Source organism: Cherax quadricarinatus, chromosome 2 (assembly GCF_038502225.1).
Source record: "Cherax quadricarinatus isolate ZL_2023a chromosome 2, ASM3850222v1, whole genome shotgun sequence".
NCBI classification, from domain to species: Eukaryota; Metazoa; Arthropoda; class Malacostraca; order Decapoda; family Parastacidae; genus Cherax; species Cherax quadricarinatus.
Window position 1 is genome coordinate 60,429,824 of NC_091293.1, and position 25,468 is coordinate 60,455,291.

The following is a 25,468-nucleotide window of genomic DNA, read 5'->3' on the forward strand; positions in this document are numbered from 1 at the left end:
ACATATTCCATCATCTCATTAACTGGCTTCCCTGCCAGTTCTCTGTCCCACTGAACCCCGTTCAGGTAGTTCCTCATTCCTGTGTAGTCCCCTTTCTTGTAGTTTGGCTTCATTCGTCCTGGCCTTCCTGCTTCTCCCTCCACTTGTAGCTCTACTGTGTATTCGAAGCTTAAAACCACATGGTCACTGGCCCCAAGGGGTCTTTCATATGTGATGTCCTCGATATCTGCACTACTGAAGGTGAATACTAAGTCCAGCCTTGCTGGTTCATCCTCTCCTCTCTCTCTTGTAGTGTCCCTTACGTGTTGGTACATGAAGTTCTCCAGTACCACCTCCATCATCTTAGCCCTCCATGTATCTTGGCCCCCATGTGGGTCCAAGTTCTCCCAATCGATCTCCTTGTGGTTAAAGTCACCCATGATCAGGAGCTTTGCCCTGCATGCATGAGCTCTTCTGGCCACTCTAGCCAGTGTGTCAACCATCGCTCTATTGCTCTCGTCGTACTCTTGCCTTGGCCTCCTGCTGTTCTGTGGTGGGTTATACATCACTGCTATTACCACCTTGGGACCTCCAGAGTGAAGTGTTCCCACTATGTAATCACTTTCTTCTCCGCTATCTCCTCTCTCCAGCTCATCAAAATTCCAGCGATTTTTGATCAGCAACGCCACTCCTCCACCCCCCCTGTTCCCTCTGTCTTTCCTCAGGATTTGGTATCCCGTTGGAAAGATGGCATCTGTTATCATACCTGTAAGCTTGGTTTCTGTGAGAGCTATGATGTCCGGTGATGCTTCTTTGACTCTTTCGTGCCACTCCTCCCACTTATTTGTTATTCCATCAGCGTTTGTGTACCATACCTTCAGTTTCCTTTCCAACACTGTGGTTTGGGGGGCCTGTGAGGGTGGGAGACCTGGTGGCATACTGTGGGATTCTATAGCTCGGTGTTGGGTGGAGGCTGTGGGTATGGATTGTAGTGTGTGTTGGGATGGTGTGATAGGTTGTATGGTTCTGAGAGTAGTTGTGTGTGTGCTTGCCCTTGCTGTTCTGTCCTGCTCTGACTGACCTCTGCTGGTTCCCTCCTTGTCTCTTTTCCTAGCTCCTTTCGCTTTTTTGTCCTCTCCCTCAGCTGCTGTCGTTCTGATTTTGTTCTGTCTCTGTCTAGGAACACCCTCTTGTACTCTTCCGAGTATTTCAATCGTGGTTTCTCTTGGAGGATCCTGTTCCGCACTGTTTCCGTCCTGAGAATCAGCTTGATTGGTCGTTTTCTCCCCTTCGAGTACCCCCCTATTCTCTGAAAATTTACAATCTCGTCCATCTCTTCACCTATTTCCGTGATGATTTTCTCAATCTCCTTTCTTTCTTCCTGCTTCCTTTCAGTGTGTGTCCTTTCCTCTCTCTCCTGAAGCCCATGGATAAACACTGATTTTGCCCTTTCTCTGTGTGTGTGTGTGTGTGTGTGTGTGTGTGTGTGTGTGTGTGTGTGTGTGTGTGTGTGTGTGTGTGCTTGTGTGTGTGTGTGTGTGCGTGTGTGTGTGTGTGTGTGTGTGTGTGTGTGTGTGTGTGTGTGTGTGTGTGTGTGTGTGTGTGTGTGTACTCACCTATTTGTACTCACCTATTTGTGGTTGCAGGGGTCGAGTCCTAGCTCCTGGCCCCGCCTCTTCACCGGTTGCTACTAGGCCCTCTCTCTCCCCGCTCCATGAGCTTTATCAAACCTCGTCTTAAAACTGTGTATGGTTCCTGCCTCCACTACGTCATTTTCTAGGCTATTCCACTGCCTTACAACTCTATGACTGAAGAAATACTTCCTACTATCTCTCTGACTCATTTGTGTCTTCAACTTCCAATTGTGGCCTCTTGTTTCTGTGTCCCCTCCCTGGAACATCCTGTCTTTGTCCACCTTGTCTATTCCACGCAGTATTTTATATGTCGTTATCATGTCTCCCCTGACCCTCCTGTCCTCCAGTGTCGTCAGGCCGATTTCCCTTAATCTTTCTTCATAGGACATTCCCCTTAGCTCTGGAACTAACCTTGTCGCAAACCTTTGTACTTTCTCTAGTTTCTTGACGTGCTTTATCAAGTGCGGGTTCCAAACAGGTGCTGCATACTCCAGTATGGGCCTGACATACACGGTGTACAGTGTCTTGAATGATTCCTTACTAAGGTATCGGAATGCTGTTCTCAGGTTTGCCAGGCGCCCATATGCTGCAGCAGTTATCTGATTGATGTGTGCTTCCGGAGACATGCTCGGTGTTATACTCACCCCAAGATCTTTCTCCTTGAGTGAGGTTTGCAGTCTTTGGCCACCTAGCCTATACTCTGTCTGTGGTCTTCTGTGCCCTTCCCCTATCTTCATGACTTTGCATTTGGCAGGATTAAATTCGAGAAGCCATTTGCTGGACCAGGTGTCCAGTCTGTCCAGGTCCTGGAGTTTACCTGGAGTTTACCTGGAGAGAGTTTCGGGGGTCAACGCCCCCGCGGCCTGGTCTGTGACCAGGCCTCCTGGTGGATCAGCACCTGATCAACCAGGCTGTTGCTGCTGGCTGCACGCAAACCAACGTACGAGCCACAGCCCGGCTGATCAGGAACTGACTTTAGGTGCTTGTCCAGTGCTAGCTTGAAGACTGCCAGGGGTCTGTTGGTAATCCCCCTTATGTGTGCTGGTCCTGGTCCTCATCAGATTTAATTCTCCTCATTAACTTCACATCATCTGCAAACAGGGACACTTCTGAGTCTAACCCTTCCATCATGTCGTTCACATATACCAAAAATAGCACTGGTCCTAGGACCGACCCCTGTGGGACCCCGCTCGTCACAGGTGCCCACTGTGATACATCATTACGTACCATGACTCGTTGTTGCCTCCCTGTCAGGTATTCTCTGATCCATTGCAGTGCCCTTCCTGTTATATGCGCGTGATGCTCTAGCTTCTGCACTAATCTCTTGTGAGGAACTGTGTCAAAGGCCTTCTTGCAGTCCAAGAAGATGCAATCAACCCACCCCTCTCTCTTGTCTTACTTCTGTTATTTTATCATAAAACTCCAGAAGGTTTGTGACACAGGATTTGCCTTCCGTGAATCCATGCTGGTTGGCATTTATACTCCTGTTCCATTCCAGGTGCTCCACCACTCTCCTCCTGATAATCTTCTCCATAATTTTGCATACTATACACGTCAATGACACAGGTCTATAGTTTAGTGCCTCTTCTCTGTCTCCTTTTCTAAAAATGGGAACTACATTTGCCGTCTTCCATACCTCAGGTAGTTGCCCAGTTTCCAGGGATGTGTTGAAGATTGTGGTAAGTGGCACGCACAACATATCTGCTCCCTCTCTAAGGACCCACGGGGAGATGTCCGGTCCCATTGGCTTTGAGGTATCGATGTCCCTTAGCAGTTTCTTCACCTCCTCCTCATCTGTATGTATGTCGTCCAACACTTGTTGGTGTATTCCTTGCTGGTGTCCCCATCTGGTCTGTTCCCCCAGAGTCCTTCCTGTCTCTACTGTAAATACTTCCTTAAATCTCGTGTTGTGTGTGTGTGTGTGACCTAATAAATATTTGCACTAATAACTCATTGCAGTTGTGACCGGGTGTGGACGTGTCAGTGGCTCATTACTTTGTAATTTGTTCATGATTGTAACATGTATAGACGTGTGGATGATTCATTACCTTTGTAACTTGTCATGATTGTCACCAGATCTACCTGGACTTCATTACGTTTGTAACTTGGTCATGATTGTAACCAGATCTACCTGGAGTTCATTATCTTTTATTTATTTATTATTAATTTGGACATGATACATAGATGTACAAAGAAATACAGAGGTTAAGTGTAACATACCAAAAGCCCCTTGCATGCAGAGCATTACCTGGAGTTTACCTGGAGAGTTTCGGGGGTCAACGCCCCCGCGGCCCGGTCTGTGACCAGGCCTCCTGGTGGATCAGCGCCTGATCAACCAGGCTGTTGCTGCTGGCTGCACGCAAACCAACGTACGAGCCACAGCCCGGCGGATCAGGAACTGACTTTAGGTGCTTGTCCAGTGCCAGCTTGAAGACTGCCAGGGGTCTGTTGGTAATCCCCCTTATGTGTGCTGGGAGGCAGTTGAACAGTCTCGGGCCCCTGACACTTATTGTATGGTCTCTTAACGTGCTAGTGACACCCCTGCTTTTCATTGGGGGGATGGTGCATCGTCTGCCAAGTCTTTTGCTTTCGTAGTGAGTGATTTTCGTGTGCAAGTTCGGTACTAGTCCCTCTAGGATTTTCCAGGTGTATATAATCATGTATCTCTCCCTCCTGCGTTCCAGGGAATACAGGTTTAGAAACCTCAAGCGCTCCCAGTAATTGAGGTGTTTTATCTCCGTTATGCGCGCCGTGAAAGTTCTCTGTACATTTTCTAGGTCGGCAATTTCACCTGCCTTGAAAGGTGCTGTTAGAGTGCAGCAATATTCCAGCCTAGATAGAACAAGTGACCTGAAGAGTGTCATCATGGGCTTGGCCTCCCTAGTTTTGAAGGTTCTCATTATCCATCCTGTCATTTTTCTAGCAGATGCGATTGATACAATGTTATGGTCCTTGAAGGTGAGATCCTCCGACATAATCACTCCCAGGTCTTTGACGTTGGTGTTTCGCTCTATTTTGTGGCCAGAATTTGTTTTGTACTCTGATGAAGATTTAATTTCCTCATGTTTACCATATCTGAGTAATTGAAATTTCTCATCGTTGAACTTCATATTGTTTTCTGCAGCCCACTGAAAGATTTGGTTGATGTCCGCCTGGAGCCTTGCAGTGTCTGCAATGGAAGACACTGTCATGCAGATTCGGGTGTCATCTGCAAAGGAAGACACGGTGCTGTGGCTGACATCCTTGTCTATGTCGGATATGAGGGCAGGATTAAAATGAACTTAAGATTAAATAAGCAATGATATATTCAGTGGTAAAAATTATAGTAAACAAATAACAATTAAGCACAAATGAGTATTTCAAAGACAGGTCATATGGTCATTTGCTGAGCTGCTGTGCATTCAGCAGAATGGAGCATTCTTTTAGGTAATGTAATAATAAAAAAAAAAGTTTGATCAGTTATCAAAACTTTGAGGCCCCGTCCCGAGACCCATTATGTACTTCTGTAATCTTTTGAAGACTCACAGAGCTGCTAAAAGAGGTCAATATATCTGTAATACGAAGGGAGGCACCAGTCAGAGAAACAGCAAACATCGAACTTAAGCTAAAGGAATGTTACAGGAGACAAGAAATGAGGAAAGAACTAAAAGCTATAAATGAAACTGAAAGAAACCCAAAATATTTCTTTTCTTATGCCAAACATAAGTCGAGAACAACATCCAGTATCGGGGCCCTACTTAGACGAGATGGATCCTACACAGATGACAGCAAGGAAATGAGTGAACTTATTCAAGTCCCAATACCTGGAGTTTACCTGGAGTTTACCTGGAGAGAGTTTCGGGGGTCAACGCCCCCGCGGCCCGGTCTGTGACCAGGCCTCCTGGTGGATCAGCGCCTGATCAACCAGGCTGTTGCTGCTGGCTGCACGCAAACCAACGTACGAGCCACAGCCCGGCTGATCAGGAACTGACTTTAGGTGCTTGTCCAGTGCCAGCTTGAAGACTGCCAGGGGTCTGTTGGTAATCCCCCTTATGTGTGCTGGGAGGCAGTTGAACAGTCTCGGGCCCCTGACACTTATTGTATGGTCTCTTAACGTGCTAGTGACACCCCTGCTTTTCATTGGGGGGATGGTGCATCGTCTGCCAAGTCTTTTGCTTTCGTAGTGAGTGATTTTCGTGTGCAAGTTCGGTACTAGTCCCTCTAGGATTTTCCAGGTGTATATAATCATGTATCTCTCCCTCCTGCGTTCCAGGGAATACAGGTTTAGAAACCTCAAGCGCTCCCAGTAATTGAGGTGTTTTATCTCCGTTATGCGCGCCGTGAAAGTTCTCTGTACATTTTCTAGGTCGGCAATTTCACCTGCCTTGAAAGGTGCTGTTAGAGTGCAGCAATATTCCAGCCTAGATAGAACAAGTGACCTGAAGAGTGTCATCATGGGCTTGGCCTCCCTAGTTTTGAAGGTTCTCATTATCCATCCTGTCATTTTTCTAGCAGATGTGATTGATACAATGTTATGGTCCTTGAAGGTGAGATCCTCCGACATAATCACTCCCAGGTCTTTGACGTTGGTGTTTCGCTCTATTTTGTGGCCAGAATTTGTTTTGTACTCTGATGAAGATTTAATTTCCTCATGTTTACCATATCTGAGTAATTGAAATTTCTCATCGTTGAACTTCATATTGTTTTCTGCAGCCCACTGAAAGATTTGGTTGATGTCCGCCTGGAGCCTTGCAGTGTCTGCAATGGAAGACACTGTCATGCAGATTCGGGTGTCATCTGCAAAGGAAGACACGGTGCTGTGGCTGACATCCTTGTCTATGTCGGATATGAGGATGAGGAACAAGATGGGAGCTAGTACTGTGCCTTGTGGAACAGAGCTTTTCACCGTAGCTGCCTCGGACTTTACTCTGTTGACGACTACTCTCTGTGTTCTGTTAGTGAGGAAATTATAGATCCATCGACCGACTTTTCCTGTTATTCCTTTAGCGCGCATTTTGTGCGCTATTACGCCATGGTCACACTTGTCGAAGGCTTTTGCAAAGTCTGTATATATTACATCTGCATTCTTTTTGTCTTCTAGTGCATTTAGGACCTTGTCGTAGTGATCCAGTAGTTGAGACAGACAGGAGCGAATATGACTCAGTTTTTAGCGAGCCGCTAACCAGACTGAGTCTGGTTAGCAAACTTATATGATATTATCCACTCGTGGAACTCCGTGTTCATCAAGAACTGCAAGAAGCCCCTATCACATGCTTTTAGCATCCTATGGAGAGGGAGCATGGACACGGGGGTCGTCCCACAGCTGCTAAAAACAACACGCATAACCCCACAACACAAAGGTGGCACTAAAGCAATAGCTAAGAAATACAGACCGATAGTGCTAACATCTCATATCATAACAATCTTTGAAAGGGTTCTAAGAAGCAATATCGCCCCTCATCTAGATACCCATCAGTTACATAACCCAGGGCAACATGGGTTTAGAGCAGGTCGTTCCTGTTTGTCCCAACTACTGGACCACTATGACAAGGTCCTGGATGCCCTAGAAGACAAACAAAAAGCAGATGTAGTATACACAGTAGTATACACAGACTTTGCAAAAACCTTCGACAAGTGTGACCATGGTGTACAAGTACACAAAGTGAGTGATAAAGGAATAACAGGAAAAGCTAGTACATGGATCTAAAATTCCCTAACAAATAGAATACAAAGAGTAGAAGTAATAGTAAACAGAGCAAAGTCTGTGAAGAGCTCTGTTCCACAAGGCACAGTTCTCGGCCCCATCGTGTTCGTCATCCTCATATCTGACAGACAGGGGTATAAGTCACAGCACCGTGTCTTCCTTTGCAGATGACACCCGAATTTGTATGACAGTGTCCTCCATTCAAGACACTGCAAGACTCCCGACAGACATCAAACAATTCTATAAATGGGCCGCAGAAAACAATATGAAGTTCAGTGATGAGAAATTTCAATTACTCCGATATGGAAAACGTTAGGAAATTAAAACTATATCGGAGTATAAAACCAATTCCAACCACACAATAGAGTGAAAAACTAATGTAAAGGACCTGGGAGTGATAATGTCAGAGAATCTCACTTTCAAAGACCACAACACTGTATCTAACACATATGCTAGAAAAATAACAGGATAGATAATGAGAACCTTCAAAACTAGGGATGCCAAGCACATAATGACATTCTTCAGGTTGCTTCTAACTAGGCTGGAATATTGCTGCACACTAACAGTGCCTTTCAAGGCAGGTGAAATTGCTTACCTAGAAAATGTACAGAGAAATCTCACGGCACACACAAGTACGATAAAACACCTAAATTACTGAGAACGTTTGAAGTTCCTTGACTTGTACTATTTGGAACGCAGGCAGGAGAGATACATGATTATATATACTTGAAAAACCCTAGGCGGGTTAGTATCAAATTTGAACATTAAAATGATATAAAATACCGACAGGTTGTTAGGTAAGACACATATGCAACAGTTAGGTATCTTTATTTCGAAACGTTTCGGGCAGAAGATACTTGAAGACGATGTAATCAGTCCATCACCCTTAAAGTTTTGAGGTGGTCAGTCCCTCAGTCTGGAGAAGAGCATTGTTCCATAGTATGAAACAATATTGTTTCATACTATGGAACAATGCTCTTCTCCAGACTGAGGGACTGACCACCTCAAAACTTTAAGGGTGATGGACTGATTACATCGTCTTCAAGTATCTTCTGCTTCTATCAACTTTTCTGTACTCGACTGAAGAAGCCTACTGTGTAGGCGAAACGTTTCGAAATAAAGATACCTAACTGTTGCATATGTGTCTTACCTAACAGTATCAAATTTGCACGCAAAAATCACTCCCTACGAAAGCAAAAGACTAGGCAGGCCATGCAACATCCTTCCAGTGAAAAGCAGGGGTGCCACTAGCACGATAAGAGACAACACAGTAAGTGTCAGGGGCCCAAGACTGTTCAACTGCCTCCCGGAATACATAAGGGGAATTACCAATAGACCCCTGGCTGTCTTCAAGAAGGTACTTAAAGTCAGTACCTGATCAGCCGGGCTGTGGTTCGTACGTCGGTTTATGTGCGGTCAACAGCAACAGTCTGGTTGATCAGGCCCTGATCTACCATGAGGCCTGGTCACAGAATAGCCCTCGGGGGGGCAATGACCCCCCGAAACCTTCTCCAGGTATACACAGGAATGCAGTGAAGCCTGGGGGGGATGACTACTAATTGTTTCATGCGAGGAAGGGAAGGTTAGCACCAAGAGGCTGCAATATCTCGTGAAGCCAAGAAAGGATCTAGTTTGTCCACGTAGTTCTCTATACCAATGAAAATCGACTCAGGTTGACTCACAACTGGTGGGTTGCTGCACCACACTGTCTACTTCACGGTTGTACAGTTGTTTTTCTTTCCTTCAAGACAGAATTACACAGCACTTTGCGCTCTCATGAGTTATCACTAGTACCTGAGATAATGATAAGATGATTGTGTCACAGATTAATGACTGGTGAGACAGAGGCAGGCAACCACCACTCCCCGAAAGAGCTGCCAACTATCAAATAAACAACTATAGTGTATTGGTTTATTACTTTTTAAAACGCATTTCGATTTTAAAAAGACATGTGAATAAACACTGGGATATATTTATTAGATGGTGTTTCGGTCCTTGTACCTTGATCCAAGACCGAAACGTTTTTTAATAAATATGCCCTATTGTTTGCCCACTTATTTATTTTAATCACTTGTAGTTGTCTATTACTAACGTTTATATCAAAACCAATATCAAATTCAGCTCACCACTTTTACCATTCTGGTCTACCAGAATGGAAAGGAGTTAGAAGTTAATAGGTGAAACTGGACTGTGAAGTGAGGCGGGAAGGGGAGTGTGTAATAAGGGGTGAACTGAAAGGGGTTTGTGAAGTTAAGGCAAAAGTGAGCAGTGAAGAGGGTTTTGAAGAAGAAAATTTACTAGTAATTCATTGGTGTTTGCTAAAGCAGATGTACAGGATGTACATGTTTATAGAGGGGCCACAGATATATCAGATCACTTTCTAGTTGTAGCTACACTGAGAGTAAAAGGTAGATGGGATACAAGGAGAATAGAAGCATCAGGGAAGAGAGAGGTGAAGGTTTATAAACTAAAAGAGGAGGCAGTTAGGGTAAGATATAAACAGCTATTGGAGGATAGATGGGCTAATGAGAGCATAGGCAATGGGGTCGAAGAGGTATGGGGAAGGTTTAAAAATGTAGTGTTAGAGTGTTCAGCAGAAGTTTGTGGTTACAGGAAAGTGGGTGCGGGAGGGAAGAGGAGCGATTGGTGGAATGATGATGTAAAGAGAGTAGTAAGGGAGAAAAAGTTAGCATATGAGAAGTTTTTACAAAGTAGAAGTGATGCAAGGAGGGAAGAGTATATGGAGAAAAAGAGAGAGGTTAAGAGAGTGGTGAAGCAATGTATAAAGAGAGCAAATGAGAGAGTGGGTGAGATGTTATCAACAAATTTTGTTGAAAATAAGAAAAAGTTTTGGAGTGAGATTAACAAGTTAAGAAAGCCTAGAGAACAAATGGATTTGTCAGTTAAAAATAGGAGAGGAGAGTTATTAAATGGAGAGTTAGAGGTATTGGGAAGATGGAGGGAATATTTTGAGGAATTGTTAAATGTTGATGAAGATAGGGAAGCTGTGATTTCGTGTATAGGACAAGGAGGAATAACATCTTGTAGGAGTGAGGAAGAGCCAGTTGTGAGTGTGGGGGAAGTTCGTGAGGCAGTAGGTAAAATGAAAGGGGGTAAGGCAGCCAGGATTGATGGGATAAAGATAGAAATGTTAAAAGCAGGTGGGGATATAGTTTTGGAGTGGTTGGTGCAATTATTTAATAAATGTATGGAAGAGGGTAAGGTACCTAGGGATTGGCAGAGAGCATGCATAGTTCCTTTGTATAAAGGCAAAGGGGATAAAAGAGAGTGCAAAAATTATAGGGGGATAAGTCTGCTGAGTATACCTGGTAAAGTGTATGGTAGAATTATTATTGAAAGAATTAAGAGTAAGACGGAGAATAGGATAGCAGATGAACAAGGAGGCTTTAGGAAAGGTAGGGGGTGTGTGGACCAGGTGTTTACAGTGAAACATATAAGTGAACAGTATTTAGATAAGGCTAAAGAGGTCTTTGTGGCATTTATGGATTTGGAAAAGGCGTATGACAGGGTGGATAGGGGGGCAATGTGGCAGATGTTGCAAGTGTATGGTGTAGGAGGTAGGTTACTGAAAGCAGTGAAGAGTTTTTATGAGGATAGTGAGGCTCAAGTTAGAGTATGTAGGAAAGAGGGAAATTATTTCCCAGTAAAAGTAGGCCTTAGACAAGGATGTGTGATGTCACCGTGGTTGTTTAATATATTTATAGATGGGGTTGTAAGAGAAGTAAATGCGAGGGTCTTGACAAGAGGCGTGGAGTTAAAAGATAAAGAATCACACACAAAGTGGGAGTTGTCACAGCTGCTCTTTGCTGATGACACTGTGCTCTTGGGAGATTCTGAAGAGAAGTTGCAGAGATTGGTGGATGAATTTGGTAGGGTGTGCAAAAGAAGAAAATTAAAGGTGAATACAGGAAAGAGTAAGGTTATGAGGATAACAAAAAGATTAGGTGATGAAAGATTGAATATCAGATTGGAGGGAGAGAGTATGGAGGAGGTGAATGTATTCAGATATTTGGGAGTGGACGTGTCAGCAGATGGGTCTATGAAAGATGAGGTGAATCATAGAATTGATGAGGGATAAAGAGTGAGTGGTGCACTTAGGAGTCTGTGGAGACAAAGAACTTTGTCCTTGGAGGCAAAGAGGGGAATGTATGAGAGTATAGTTTTACCAATGCTCTTATATGGGTGTGAAGCATGGGTGATGAATGTTGCAGCGAGGAGAAGGCTGGAGGCAGTGGAGATGTCATGTCTGAGGGCAATGTGTGGTGTGAATATAATGCAGAGAATTCGTAGTTTGGAAGTTAGGAGGAGGTGTGGGATTACCAAAACTGTTGTCCAGAGGGCTGAGGAGGGGTTGTTGAGGTGGTTCGGACATGTGGAGAGAATGGAGCGAAACAGAATAACTTCAAGAGTGTATCAGTCTGTAGTGGAAGGAAGGCGGGGTAGGGGTCGGCCTAGGAAAGGTTGGAGGGAGGGGGTAAAGGAGGTTTTGTGTGCGAGGGGCTTGGACTTCCAGCAGGCATGGGTGAGCGTGTTTGATAGGAGTGAATGGAGACAAATGGTTTTTAATACATGACGTGCTGTTGGAGTGTGAGCAAAGTAACATTTATGAAGGGGTTCAGGGAAACCGGCAGGCCGGACTTGAGTCCTAGAGATGGGAAGTACAGTGCCTGCACTCTGAAGGAGGGGTGTTAATGTTGCAGTTTAAAAACTGTAGTGTAAAGCACCCTTCTGGCAAGACAGTGATGGAGTGAATGATGGTGAAAGTTTTTCTTTTTCGGGCCACCCTGCCTTGGTGGGAATCGGCCAGTGTGATAATAATAAAAAAATAATAAAATGAGTAAAAGAGTGAAAATGGCAGGCATTAGGGGGGTACAGGCTGCCATAATTATATTTATCTTTCTCCTTCAATTCCATGAAGAAAGAAATCAGTCATGGGGGCTGGAAAAGGCGAATGGAGTAATAACACCTTGGACAGTAAAAGCCCAACAGTTGTCATCCTACCAGAAACGTAAATATCACTATCGCCGCAAGGTATGGCAACACCGCATACCCAAACAAAAACAGTGGCACACAGCTCTTATTGCAGCGCTCTTAAGTGGTGATATCCAAATTAATCCAGGACCTCAAACTATTGTGCAGAGGCAAAATAGACAGATAAATGACGGTGATAATGACGGTCTAGTAGCTAGGAATGATAACCTTAACTCCATAAGTCAATGTGAGACAATACAGCCATTATTATCTCAAACACTACCAAACAGGTGCATACACTGTACTAAAGTACGCATGAAAAACAGAAAAGGCACCTTATGTAAAATGTGTAAGGGGTGGGTGCATGTACAATTACAACAACCTGGAGAGGAGTTTACCTGGAGAGAGTTTCGGGGGTCAACGCCCCCGCGGCCCGGTCTGTGACCAGGCCTCCTTAGGTCAGTGTCCCAAGATGCGACCCACACCAGTCGACTAACACCCAGGTACCCATTTTACTGATGGGGAACATAGACAACAGGTGGAAAGAAACACGTCCAATGTTTCTACTCTGGCTGGGAATCGAACCCAGGCCCTCACCGTGTGAAGCGAGAGCGTTAACCACCAGGCCACCGTGCCAGAATTCACTTTGTGTGTAACAAATGCACTTTGGCACAGTTACTTACTTACTTACTTACCCTTTAGCAATGATGACATTGATTTACCTAATTTTAATACATATGACCCATTGCCATTTATTGATGATTATAATTGTTTTATGAAAACAAGCCTTCACTTTATTCATGTCAACGCAAGACCACTTCTTCCTAAATTGGCAGAGATTAGGATTCTAGCTAACAAAATTAGGGCGGCAGTTATAACCATCTTTGAATCCTGGTTGGATGATACGGTGACTGACGACTAGGTCAAAATAGGTTACAATATAAAACGCTTAGATAGGAACAGAAAGGGTGGTGGAGTATGTGCCTACACTAATGACAGCTTACAACCCAAGACCTGATTTAAATAACAATAAACTAGAGATTCTATGGTTTGAAGTGCTGCTTCCCAAGACCAAACCCATCTTAGTAGGAACTAGTTACCGCCCTCCTACCCAGGACCAGTTCTTAGAAGACTTTTCCAGTCTTGTCCGGACTTGAAAACAATTGCGAGACAATACTGGGCGACTTCAATATCTGTTTTCAGCAGCAAAATAGCGAGCTATGCAAAAGGTATAAACAAATTCTAGGCTTAAATAGTTACACTCAACTAATTAATACACCAACTCGGATCACACAGTTCTCAGCCACCCTAATTGACCATATACTTTGTAACCGCTATGAGAACATTAGTCAGTCAGGCGTCAATACCACAGGTCTTAGTGATCATTTTATCATTTACTGCACTAGGAAAATCACTAGGGATAGGACAGGCCTACACAGGACAATAAAAATGAGGTCAACTAGAAACTACAGTAAAGAAACACTGGTAAATAGGCTACACAATTGTGACTGGACAGAGATAACAAGTTGCACGGACGTAAACGATGCCTGGGAAAAATTCAAAACAATGTTCACTACCATCCTTGATAATATTGCACCAGTTAAAGAGGTTAGGATTAAACGAAGAACTGAACCCTGGATGACTACTGAGATATTAGATAAAATGAAATTCAGAGACCAGCTGCTGAAAAGATTTAAAGCAAACAGACAGGATATTGCAGCACACTGAATGAATTCCAAAAGGAGCAAAGGCAAAGCACTATTGCCCAAAAATTGAAGAATATAAGCATAACCCCAGAAAGCTCTGGCAACAACTAAAACAGTTGGGGTATAGCCATAAACCAGTAGATAGGTCTAACATAGTACTCACTATCGATAACGAGGTATGCCACGAAACATCTAAGGTGGCAAATTGCTTTAATTCCTACTACACATCTGTTGCATCAACACTAGTAAGTAAACTACCAGCTGCATCAAATACCTTTAACACAGACTCTGATAAGTTTCAAACATACTATACCAATAGAGGGGTAACCCCAAACAGTTGTCAACTAGTAAGTGTATCTCATGACTTCATTCAAAAAGAACTAAGCAGGTTAAACCCAACTAAGAGCACTGGCCCGGATAACATCCTGTCTAAGCTCCTAAAAGATGGTGCTTCTGAAACCATACCCCGGCCGGGTTGAACCCGCGGTCAGAGAGTCTCAAAACTCCAGACCGTCGCGTTAGCCACTAGACCAGCTAGCCACAATAAGATTCGTCCAACTAGGTATATTTCTACACCATAGGAAGGTTAGCACAGGCACCACTGTGACCACAAATGCAAGTTTTTACAGACGAATCTCCAGCTAGAGTGGCCGTGACGAACTCTAGCTCAAGTCCCCTCACTGCCGTCAACATGACTCACGAAATCGTAATGACACGATTGCCTGTGCTAACCTTCCTATGGTGTAGAAATATACCTAGTTGGACGAATCTTATTGTGGCTAGCTGGTCTAGTGGCTAACGCGACGGTCTGGAGTTTTGAGACTCTCTGACCGCGGGTTCAATCCCGGCCGGGGTATGGTTTGTTTGCAATCGTGTCATTACGATTTCGTGAGTCATGGTGCTTCTGAACTGTCAATTCCTATTCCTCACATAATAAATCTATCAATCACCACTAATACCGTACCGGATGGGTTCAAGGAGGCCAGAGTTACTCCTGTCTTCAAGAAAAATAGTAGGTCTGATGTAAGCAACTATAGGCCTGTTAGTATACTCAGTATAATATCCAAAATTCTAGAGAGGGCGGTGTACTCTCAAGTAGTTAAGTACCTTAATGACAACATTCTCCATAGCTTTCAATCGGGCTTTAGATCTTACTCAACCGACACTTCCCTAATTAATCTGATGGATTACCTGAGAACTGAAATGTCAAAGGGGAACCTCATAGGTATGGTAACCTTAGACCTGCAAAAGGCCTTCGATACTGTCAACCACAATATATTATGTAAGAAACTTCAAGCTATCGGCATAAGTTCTGTAGGCTGGTTTAAGTCCTACCTTAGCAACAGGAGACAAATTGTCAAAATCAACAAAACGGAATCAGAACCCCTGCCGATAGCATGTGGAGTTCCCGAAGGTAGTATTCTGGGTCCCTTATTATTCTTATGTTATGTCAGTGACATGCCTATCAGTGTCAAGTGTAAACTCCTACTGTATGCAGATGACAGTGCCCTATTAGTGTCAGGTAAAGACCCACAAGATATAGCTAATGTTTTAACACTGGAACTGGAGTCCTGCAGCAAATGGTTAGTAAACAACAAACTATCATTACACCTCGGGTAAATTAAGCCATTCTCTTTGGCACGAAACATAAACTGAGAAGGGTAAATAATTTTAATGTCCAGTGTAATGGGGAGCCCATCACTTTGGTTTCATCAATAAAATATCTGGGAATCCCCTTTGACCCATGCATGTCAGGAGAATTGATAGGGAACAGTGTAGTAAAGAAAGCGAATGCCAGACAGAAGTTCCTATATAGACAAGCACAGTGTCTACCTACAGAGGCTCGCAGGACCCTATGTCTAGCCCTTATGTAATGCCATATGGATTACGCTTGCTCTTCATGGTACTCTGCCATGACAAAAAAAAAAAAAACTGAAAGATAGACTGCAAATCACCCAGAACAAAATCGTAAGATTCATCCTGGGGCTGGGACCAAGAGAGCATGTAGGCCAGAATGAATTACAGCAGTTGGATATGCTGAATGTTGAAGACAGAGTAAAACAACTGAAGCTAAATCATGTTTATAAAATTGCTCACAAACAGTGTCCAGAATATCTTGCTGCCAATTTTGTCAAGGTTGGGAACCAAAGCAATCATAGTACTAGGGGGAGAGAGCACAACTTTGTAGTACCCACAGTGGGAGGCTCGAAGTGCCAACTGTGAAAGAGTTCATTCTTTCAGTAGGGGAGTCAAATGCTCGTGCACAAGAGATTATATTCGTTTATAACAGCTTCAAACACCTTTTATTGTACAGAAATAAAGGAATGGAACAGACTTCCCGCACATGTCAAAGCCAATCATAGCATGAACCAGTTCAAGAAGAATGCCAAAAGGTGTCTGATGAATGTAGCTACAGAAAGGGAGGGGGAATGATTTTCTATTTTTTAGCTAACATACGTGTAAATTTTACCTTATTCCTAGTAATGACCCTCGCATTGTAGTAGATAGTCTTTTTAGTATGATAATAAATGTTATCTTCATTATAGAATAATAAGAAAATATTATAACCTTTATATTACAATAATAAGGTAAAAGAACCCCAATAGAAATAAGCCACTCTGTCTGACTTTTTTGGGTTATCCTAGGTTCTCTACACATATACTGCTACGTATGATAATTCTATGTAACTGTATTTGTGTATACCTGAATAAACTTACTTACCATCCTAGCGAACAGACAAGAGTTCCACAGGCTCAGACGAAAACGGGGCTCATGCCAATCTTCAAGTGGTCTGGTGTGAGCCGAGTAATCTAACCTTGCATCTGGTCTACCTGGAGAATGCTCCGGGGGTCAACGCCCCGTGCCGCCCAGTCAAATTCAAATTCAAATTTTATTCTCTGTATTCAAATTCAAATTCAAATTCAAAGTTTATTCTCTATAAAGATTACAATGTTGAATTTACAGAATTTGGTTGTTGTGTGGTTTACATGTAGTTAAATAATGATTACAAAGTGTACCATTTGAACGCCTAGCATGGCTAGGCATTTCGGGCAGACTTAGTTTAATTCTTTATTTTAAAATATTACAAATTATGAGGTAAGTTGGTATTATAGCTAAGTGACTAAATACTAGTTTGTGAGTTTAGCAATGTGAATGCTTTTGTTTTGGCACAGTACATAGTTTCAGTATTGGAGTATCATAGGATTCATTATTTTAAGATTGAGATTAATATTTCTGTTTATGGTCAAATGGGTGAGTGAGAGTAAGTGTGAACCACCAGGTGGTATTCGTGTAGTTAGTTGATGGGGTTTATCAGGGAGATAAGATGTTTTCTAATGGTAGTTTTGAAGGTGCTGAGTTTACAGAATTTGATTATTGTGTGGTTTACATGTAGTAAAATAATAATTACAGAGTGTACCACTAGAACGCCTAGCATGGCTAGGCATTTCGGGCAGACTTATATTAAATCTTAGGTTTAAAATGTTACAGAATTATGAGATAAGTTGGTATTATGGCTAAGTGACTAAATACTAGTTGTGAGTTTAGCAATGTGAATGGTTTTGTTTTGGCACTATACATAGTTTCAGTATTGGAGTATCACAGGCCAACTTTTGACTAGTCCATGACAGTACATACATAATAGTGTTATTTCATTAACTACGGAAGGTATGTGCATTTTCTGTGCACCGAATGTGTAAAAGTCTGTCAGTGTTCCAATGTATTAGTACACAAACTAAACGACTACTGTGTAAGCAGACACTTTGACCACATAATCAGTGTGTAAGCAAACACCTTGACCACATAACCAGTGTGTAAGCAAGCACTTTCATCCTCATATATATATAAAAGCGGATATCCTAACTCAAGACTCGTCTAGAGACATGGACATGTGACTAACAGTTTAAGTTGTTTCCACCATTGCATCCATGACAATAAGGTATTATGTGTTAATAGTGGGAGGCTCCAAGTGCCAACTGTGAAAGAGTTCATTCTTTCAGTAGGGGAGTCAAATGCTCGTGCACAAGAGATTATATTCGTTTATAACAGCTTCAAACACCTTTTATTGTACAGAAATAAAGGAATGGAACAGACTTCCCGCACATGTCAAAGCCAATCATAGCATGAACCAGTTCAAGAAGAATGCCAAAAGGTGTCTGATGAATGTAGCTACAGAAAGGGAGGGGGAATGATTTTCTATTTTTTAGCTAACATACGTGTAAATTTTACCTTATTCCTAGTAATGACCCTCGCATTGTAGTAGATAGTCTTTTTAGTATGATAATAAATGTTATCTTCATTATAGAATAATAAGAAAATATTATAACCTTTATATTACAATAATAAGGTAAAAGAACCCCAATAGAAATAAGCCACTCTGTCTGACTTTTTTGGGTTATCCTAGGTTCTCTACACATATACTGCTACGTATGATAATTCTATGTAACTGTATTTGTGTATACCTGAATAAACTTACTTACCATCCTAGCGAACAGACAAGAGTTCCACAGGCTCAGACGAAAACGGGGCTCATGCCAATCTTCAAGTGGTCTGGTGTGAGCCGAGTAATCTAACCTTGCATCTGGTCTACCTGGAGAATGCTCCGGGGGTCAACGCCCCGTGCCGCCCAGTCAAATTCAAATTCAAATTTTATTCTCTGTATTCAAATTCAAATTCAAATTCAAAGTTTATTCTCTATAAAGATTACAATGTTGAATTTACAGAATTTGGTTGTTGTGTGGTTTACATGTAGTTAAATAATGATTACAAAGTGTACCATTTGAACGCCTAGCATGGCTAGGCATTTCGGGCAGACTTAGTTTAATTCTTTATTTTAAAATATTACAAATTATGAGGTAAGTTGGTATTATAGCTAAGTGACTAAATACTAGTTTGTGAGTTTAGCAATGTGAATGCTTTTGTTTTGGCACAGTACATAGTTTCAGTATTGGAGTATCATAGGATTCATTATTTTAAGATTGAGATTAATATTTCTGTTTATGGTCAAATGGGTGAGTGAGAGTAAGTGTGAACCACCAGGTGGTATTCGTGTAGTTAGTTGATGGGGTTTATCAGGGAGATAAGATGTTTTCTAATGGTAGTTTTGAAGGTGCTGAGTTTACAGAATTTGATTATTGTGTGGTTTACATGTAGTAAAATAATAATTACAGAGTGTACCACTAGAACGCCTAGCATGGCTAGGCATTTCGGGCAGACTTATATTAAATCTTAGGTTTAAAATGTTACAGAATTATGAGATAAGTTGGTATTATGGCTAAGTGACTAAATACTAGTTGTGAGTTTAGCAATGTGAATGGTTTTGTTTTGGCACTATACATAGTTTCAGTATTGGAGTATCACAGGCCAACTTTTGACTAGTCCATGACAGTACATACATAATAGTGTTATTTCATTAACTACGGAAGGTATGTGCATTTTCTGTGCACCGAATGTGTAAAAGTCTGTCAGTGTTCCAATGTATTAGTACACAAACTAAACGACTACTGTGTAAGCAGACACTTTGACCACATAATCAGTGTGTAAGCAAACACCTTGACCACATAACCAGTGTGTAAGCAAGCACTTTCATCCTCATATATATATAAAAGCGGATATCCTAACTCAAGACTCGTCTAGAGACATGGACATGTGACTAACAGTTTAAGTTGTTTCCACCATTGCATCCATGACAATAAGGTATTATGTGTTAATAGTGGGAGGCTCCAAGTGCCAACTGTGAAAGAGTTCATTCTTTCAGTAGGGGAGTCAAATGCTCGTGCACAAGAGATTATATTCGTTTATAACAGCACAAAACATACTCAGCCCCTGCCAATTTGGCTTCAGAAAACATAAAAGCACTAATGATGCAATTGTAAAAATGCTAGATCTGCTTTACAGAACACTGGAAAATAAGGAATATCCATTAGGACTTTTACTGACCTAAGAAAAGCTTTTGACACAGTAGATCACGGAATCCTACTCCACAAACTTGACCATTATGGTATAAGAGGCCATGCACCTGCATATTTCAAATCCTACCTTACTAATAGGTATCAGTATGTCCCCATTAAAGACACAACCTCATCAACATGACCACTTGATACTGGAGTACCACTGGGAAGTGTCCTTGGTCCCATGCTCTTCCTCTTATACATCAATGATCTTCCCAACGTATCACAACACCTGAAACCCATTCTCTTTGCTGACGACAAGACTTATGTCATCTCCCACCCAAATCTTGCCACCTTCAACACCAATGTTAACAAGGAGCTACTCAAAATATCTTCAGCCAATAAATTTACACTTAACACTGACGAAACCTTCCATATTATGTTTGGTAACATAACAGGTGTTGCACAGCTTAACATTAAGATCGACAACACTCTTATTGCCAGATATAATGAGGGCAAATTCCTAGGCCTGCACCTCGACAGCAACCTGAATTTCAGTACCCATATCCAACACATAACAAAAAAAGTATCCAAAACGGTTAGGATCCTCTCCAAGATACGTTACTACGTGCCACAATCTGCCCTTCTCACATTATACCATTCACTCATTTATCCCCATCTCACCTATGCTATTTGTGCTTCGGGATCAACTGCAGCAACACACAAAGTCAATAATAACCCAACAAAAAGCTGCAGTGAGAATAATTACGCAATCCAATCCCAGGCAACATCATCTCCCCCACTCTTCATAGATCTAAACTTACTCACTGTTCAGAACATCCACACTTACTACTGTGCAACCTACATTTACAGAACCTTAAATTCCAGTATTAACCTTGACCTAAAACACTTTCTTGATACTTGTAAGAGGACCCACGGGCATAACACCAGACACAAACATCTCTATGACATTCCCTGTGTCCGGCTAAACCTATACAAAAATTCAGTTTACATAAAAGGGCCTAAAATCTGGAACACCCTACCTGAAAACTCTAGAACTGCAGACACATTCATCACTTTCCAAACTGCCGTTAGAAAACATCTTATCTCCCTGACACCCCACCGTCAGCTAACTACATGAAAACCGCCTATTCTCTTGTATCATACACACATAAAAAACAACCTAGACCTCCCCTCGATATTTGTGATTCCCCACAATTCACACCTACACCCACCCAATTGACTATAAACATATAAATACGTAATACAACTATTACCTAACGAATCTTAACTAGTCCTAAGTTTGCCTGTGATACTCCAGTATAGGAGCTTCAATAGAAACTATGTATTGTACCAAAACAAAACCATTCACATTGCTAAATTTACGAACTGTAATGCAGTTACTAAGCCTTAATACCAATATGGTCCATAATCTGTACCTGGAGTTTACCTGGAGAGAGTTTCGGGGGTCAATGCCCCCGCGGCCCGGTCTGTGACCAGGCCTCCTGGTGGATCAGCGCCTGATCAACCAGGCTGTTGCTGCTGGCTGCACGCAAACCAACGTACGAGCCACAGCCCGGCTGATCAGGAACTGACTTTAGGTGCTTGTCCAGTGCCAGCTTGAAGACTGCCAGGGGTCTGTTGGTAATCCCCCTTATGTGTGCTGGGAGGCAGTTGAACAGTCTCGGGCCCCTGACACTTATTGTATGGTCTCTTAACGTGCTAGTGACACCCCTGCTTTTCATTGGGGGGATGGTGCATCGTCTGCCAAGTCTTTTGCTTTCGTAGTGAGTGATTTTCGTGTGCAAGTTCGGTACTAGTCCCTCTAGGATTTTCCAGGTGTATATAATCATGTATCTCTCCCTCCTGCGTTCCAGGGAATACAGGTTTAGAAACCTCAAGCGCTCCCAGTAATTGAGGTGTTTTATCTCCGTTATGCGCGCCGTGAAAGTTCTCTGTACATTTTCTAGGTCGGCAATTTCACCTGCCTTGAAAGGTGCTGTTAGAGTGCAGCAATATTCCAGCCTAGATAGAACAAGTGACCTGAAGAGTGTCATCATGGGCTTGGCCTCCCTAGTTTTGAAGGTTCTCATTATCCATCCTGTCATTTTTCTACCCAATGTAGAGTTTTGAATTAATCTTAGTTTGCCCGAAATGCCTAGTCATACTAGGTGTGATAGTGGCCCTCTCTGTAATTAGTTTTATATAATATGTAAACCACACAATATCCTATAATATGTAAACCCCACATTGTAATCTTTATAGAGAATAAACTTGATTTGATTTGATTAACTCCCCGTTGGATTGCGTGCAGCCAGCAGTAACAGCGTGGTTGATCAGGCTCTGATCCACCAGGAGGCCTGGTCACAGACCGGGCCGCGGGGGCGTTGACCCCGGGAACTCTCTCCAGGTAAACTCCAGGTACTGATTCCTCCCTAGTAACAGGAGAAGTAGACACAGATATAGATGAATTAGAATCGTGAGGGCAATTTTGAGATGTTCAAAAGTGAAACATCTGGTAAAAAAAAAATGGCTCAGAGGAAGCTTGAAGCAAGTATAGAGGCCACAAAGGTGGCAATACAGCAAGTCCTAAGAATTACAGACAAATAACGCTAACGTCCCACATCATAAAAAAAAAATATTTGAAAAGGTTCTGAGAAGCAAGATTACCAACCACTTGGATACCCAACATTTACACAACCCAGTGCAGCATGGGTTTAGAGCAGGTCTCTCCTGCTTCTCACAACTACTGGACTACTGTAACATGGTCTTGGTTGCAAATGTAGTATACACGGACTTTACGAAAGCCTCCGACAAGTGCGATCATGGCGTGACAGCACACAAAATGTGTGATAAAGGAATAACAGAAAAAGTGGGTATAAGCTGTATAATGTACTTGTAGAAATAAAGAATATTATTATTAACTACTAGAACAGTTTTTTTTCTTAATATCTTTGTAATGCACCCCATATCAATCCTGGGCGGTTGTCCGAGAGATTACAGAGGTACATAATGGGCCCGGGGACTGGGCCGCACAGTGAAGTCCGAAGCAGATGCATTGAAAAGCTCTGTTCCATAAGGTACTGTACTCGCTCCCATCCTTTGCTGTCTTTTTTTGCTGACGATACCAGAATTTGCATGAGTGTCATCCATTGAGGACAATGCAAATCTCCAAGTGAACATTGGCCAAGTGACTCATGAAATCGTAATGACACGATTGCAAACAAACCATACCACGGATGGGGATAGAACCCGCGATCAGAGTGTCTCAAAACTCCAGACCGTCGCGTTAGCCACTGGACCAGCTAGCCACAATAAGTGGCTAACGCGATGGTCTGGAGTTCTGAGACTCTCTGATCGCGGGTTCTATCCCCGTCCGTGGTATGGTTTGTTTGCAATCGTGTCATTACGATTTCATGAGTCACTTGGCCAATGTTCACTTGGAGATTTGCATTGTCCTCAATGGATGACACTCAATGGATGTATCAATGGATGACACTCAATGGATGTATCAAACCATACCCGTCCGTGGTATGGTTTGATAACTCGAGGAAATAAAAACTGGATTGGAGTACAAAACAAATTCCAACTACACAATGAAGCGAAAAACTAATGTGAAGGACCTGGGAATGATAATGTCAGAGAATCTCAATTTCAAATACCACAACAATGTCTCTACCACATCTGCTTGGAAAATGACCCCCTCAAGGAAGGTTCCTTGATGTTGGTAAGGGGCTCTTGATTTTGGGAATTGGATCTGTGCTCCAGTTCCCCGAATTAAGCCTGAATGCCTTCCACATCTCCCCTCAGGCGCTGTATAATCCTACGGGTTTAGCGCTTCCCCTTGATTATAATAATAATAATAATAATAATAATAATAATAATAATAATAATAATAATTGGAAAATGGCACGATGGATAATGAGAACCTTGAAAACTAAGTACAGAATGGGTCACATAACCAGAGACCAAACAAAACGTTACTCGTCAATCCTAACCAGCCTGATAAGAAGGGCAAAAAAATTGTATTATGAGAACAGATTATCCAACTTACGAAGTGATATAAAAAAGACCTGGAAAACCCTATCAGAAATTCTAGGAACAAAAAAGATATCACGAAATAGCGAAATAAAATTAGCAAAATCAGATGAACCCCAACTCCCACCAACAGAAACAGCAAACAGACTCAATGATTTCTTCTCCACTATAGGACAAAACCTTGCCAATAAAATCCCAAGCTCAGATACCCCACCAAATGACTACCTCACCGGCAACTACCCGAACACACTGTTCCTAGCTCCGACTAACCCATACGAAGTCTCCCTTATTATCAACACACTAAAAAACAAGGCAGGAGATTTAAATACCTTACCACCCTTTATATACAAAAAAGTGTCACAAGTGCTATCACCAATCATTGCAACACTCTTTAACAAATCCATTGAATCCTCCACCTTCCCTACAGTACTCAAAATAGCAAGGGTCACCCCGATCCACAAAGGAGGAGACCAAACAGAGTTGAATAACTATAGGCCAATATCCAACTTACACCCTCTCTCAAAAATCTTCGAAAAATTAATTCATAAACGAATCTACTCCTACCTTATCTCCCAAAACATACTCAACCCCTGCCAATTTGGATTCAGGCCTAATAAAAATACTAATGATGCTATTATACACATGCTAGAACATATATACACTGCAATAGAGAAAAAAGAAGTCCCACTGGGGATCTTCATTGACTTACGTAAAGCTTTTGATACAGTTGACCATGACTTGCTCCACGTAAAATTGTCACACTATGGTATAAGAGGGCACTCCCTCAACTACCTCAAGTCATACCTCAGCAACAGAAGGCAATATGTGTATGCAAATGGGGCAAACTCCTCTGCACAACCAATTACAGTTGGTGTCCCACAGGGAAGTGTCCTTGGCCCTCTTCTCTTTCTCCTATACATAAATGACCTACCAAATGCTTCGCAATTACTCAAACCCACACTATTTGCAGATGACACTACATACGTCTTCTCCCACCCGAGCCCAGTCACGCTAGCCAATACTGTAAATACCGAATTACAGAAAATATCTACCTGGATGAAAACTAACAAACTTACACTAAACATTGACAAAACCTACTTCATTCAGTTTGGTAACAGAGCTACAGATGTCCCTCTTAACATAATGATAAACGGATCACCTATCACAAAGCTAACAGAGGGAAAATTCTTAGGAATCCACCTTGATAATAGACTCAAATTTCATACACATATACAACAAATTTCTAAGAAAATTTCCAAGACTGTAGGCATACTGTCGAAGATACGGTACTATGCTCCACAGTCAGCCCTCCTGGCCCTATATCACTCTCTTATTTACCCCTATCTCACCTATGGAATTTGTGCATGGGGCTCAACAACAAGTAACCATCTCAGACCACTAATTACCCAACAAAAGGCTGCAGTTAGAATGATAACAAATTCTCACTATAGGCAGCACACTCCACCAATATTCAATACACTAAACCTCCTCACCATACAAAACATCCATACTTACTACTGCACCTATTACATACATAGAACACTTAAC

At 42.3% G+C, this 25,468-nt stretch overlaps 1 protein-coding gene across 4 annotated transcripts in view; it reads right to left on the bottom strand.

The window, feature by feature from the left end:
* Positions 1 to 25,468, bottom strand: part of LOC128701146 (probable flavin-containing monoamine oxidase A) — a 165,196-nt gene that overhangs the window by 127,862 nt on the left and 11,866 nt on the right. Inside the window, exon 1 of one of the 4 annotated variants that reach the window (XM_070088600.1) lies at positions 9,091 to 9,171. The exons of 1 other annotated variant lie outside the window; for it this stretch is intronic. The gene's annotated coding sequence lies outside the window, so the exon portion shown is untranslated. Of the gene's footprint in view, positions 1 to 8,978; positions 9,172 to 25,468 lie in introns of those variants that run through there. 2 more of the 4 variants (XM_070088593.1, XM_070088609.1) reach the window with 2 other exon arrangements.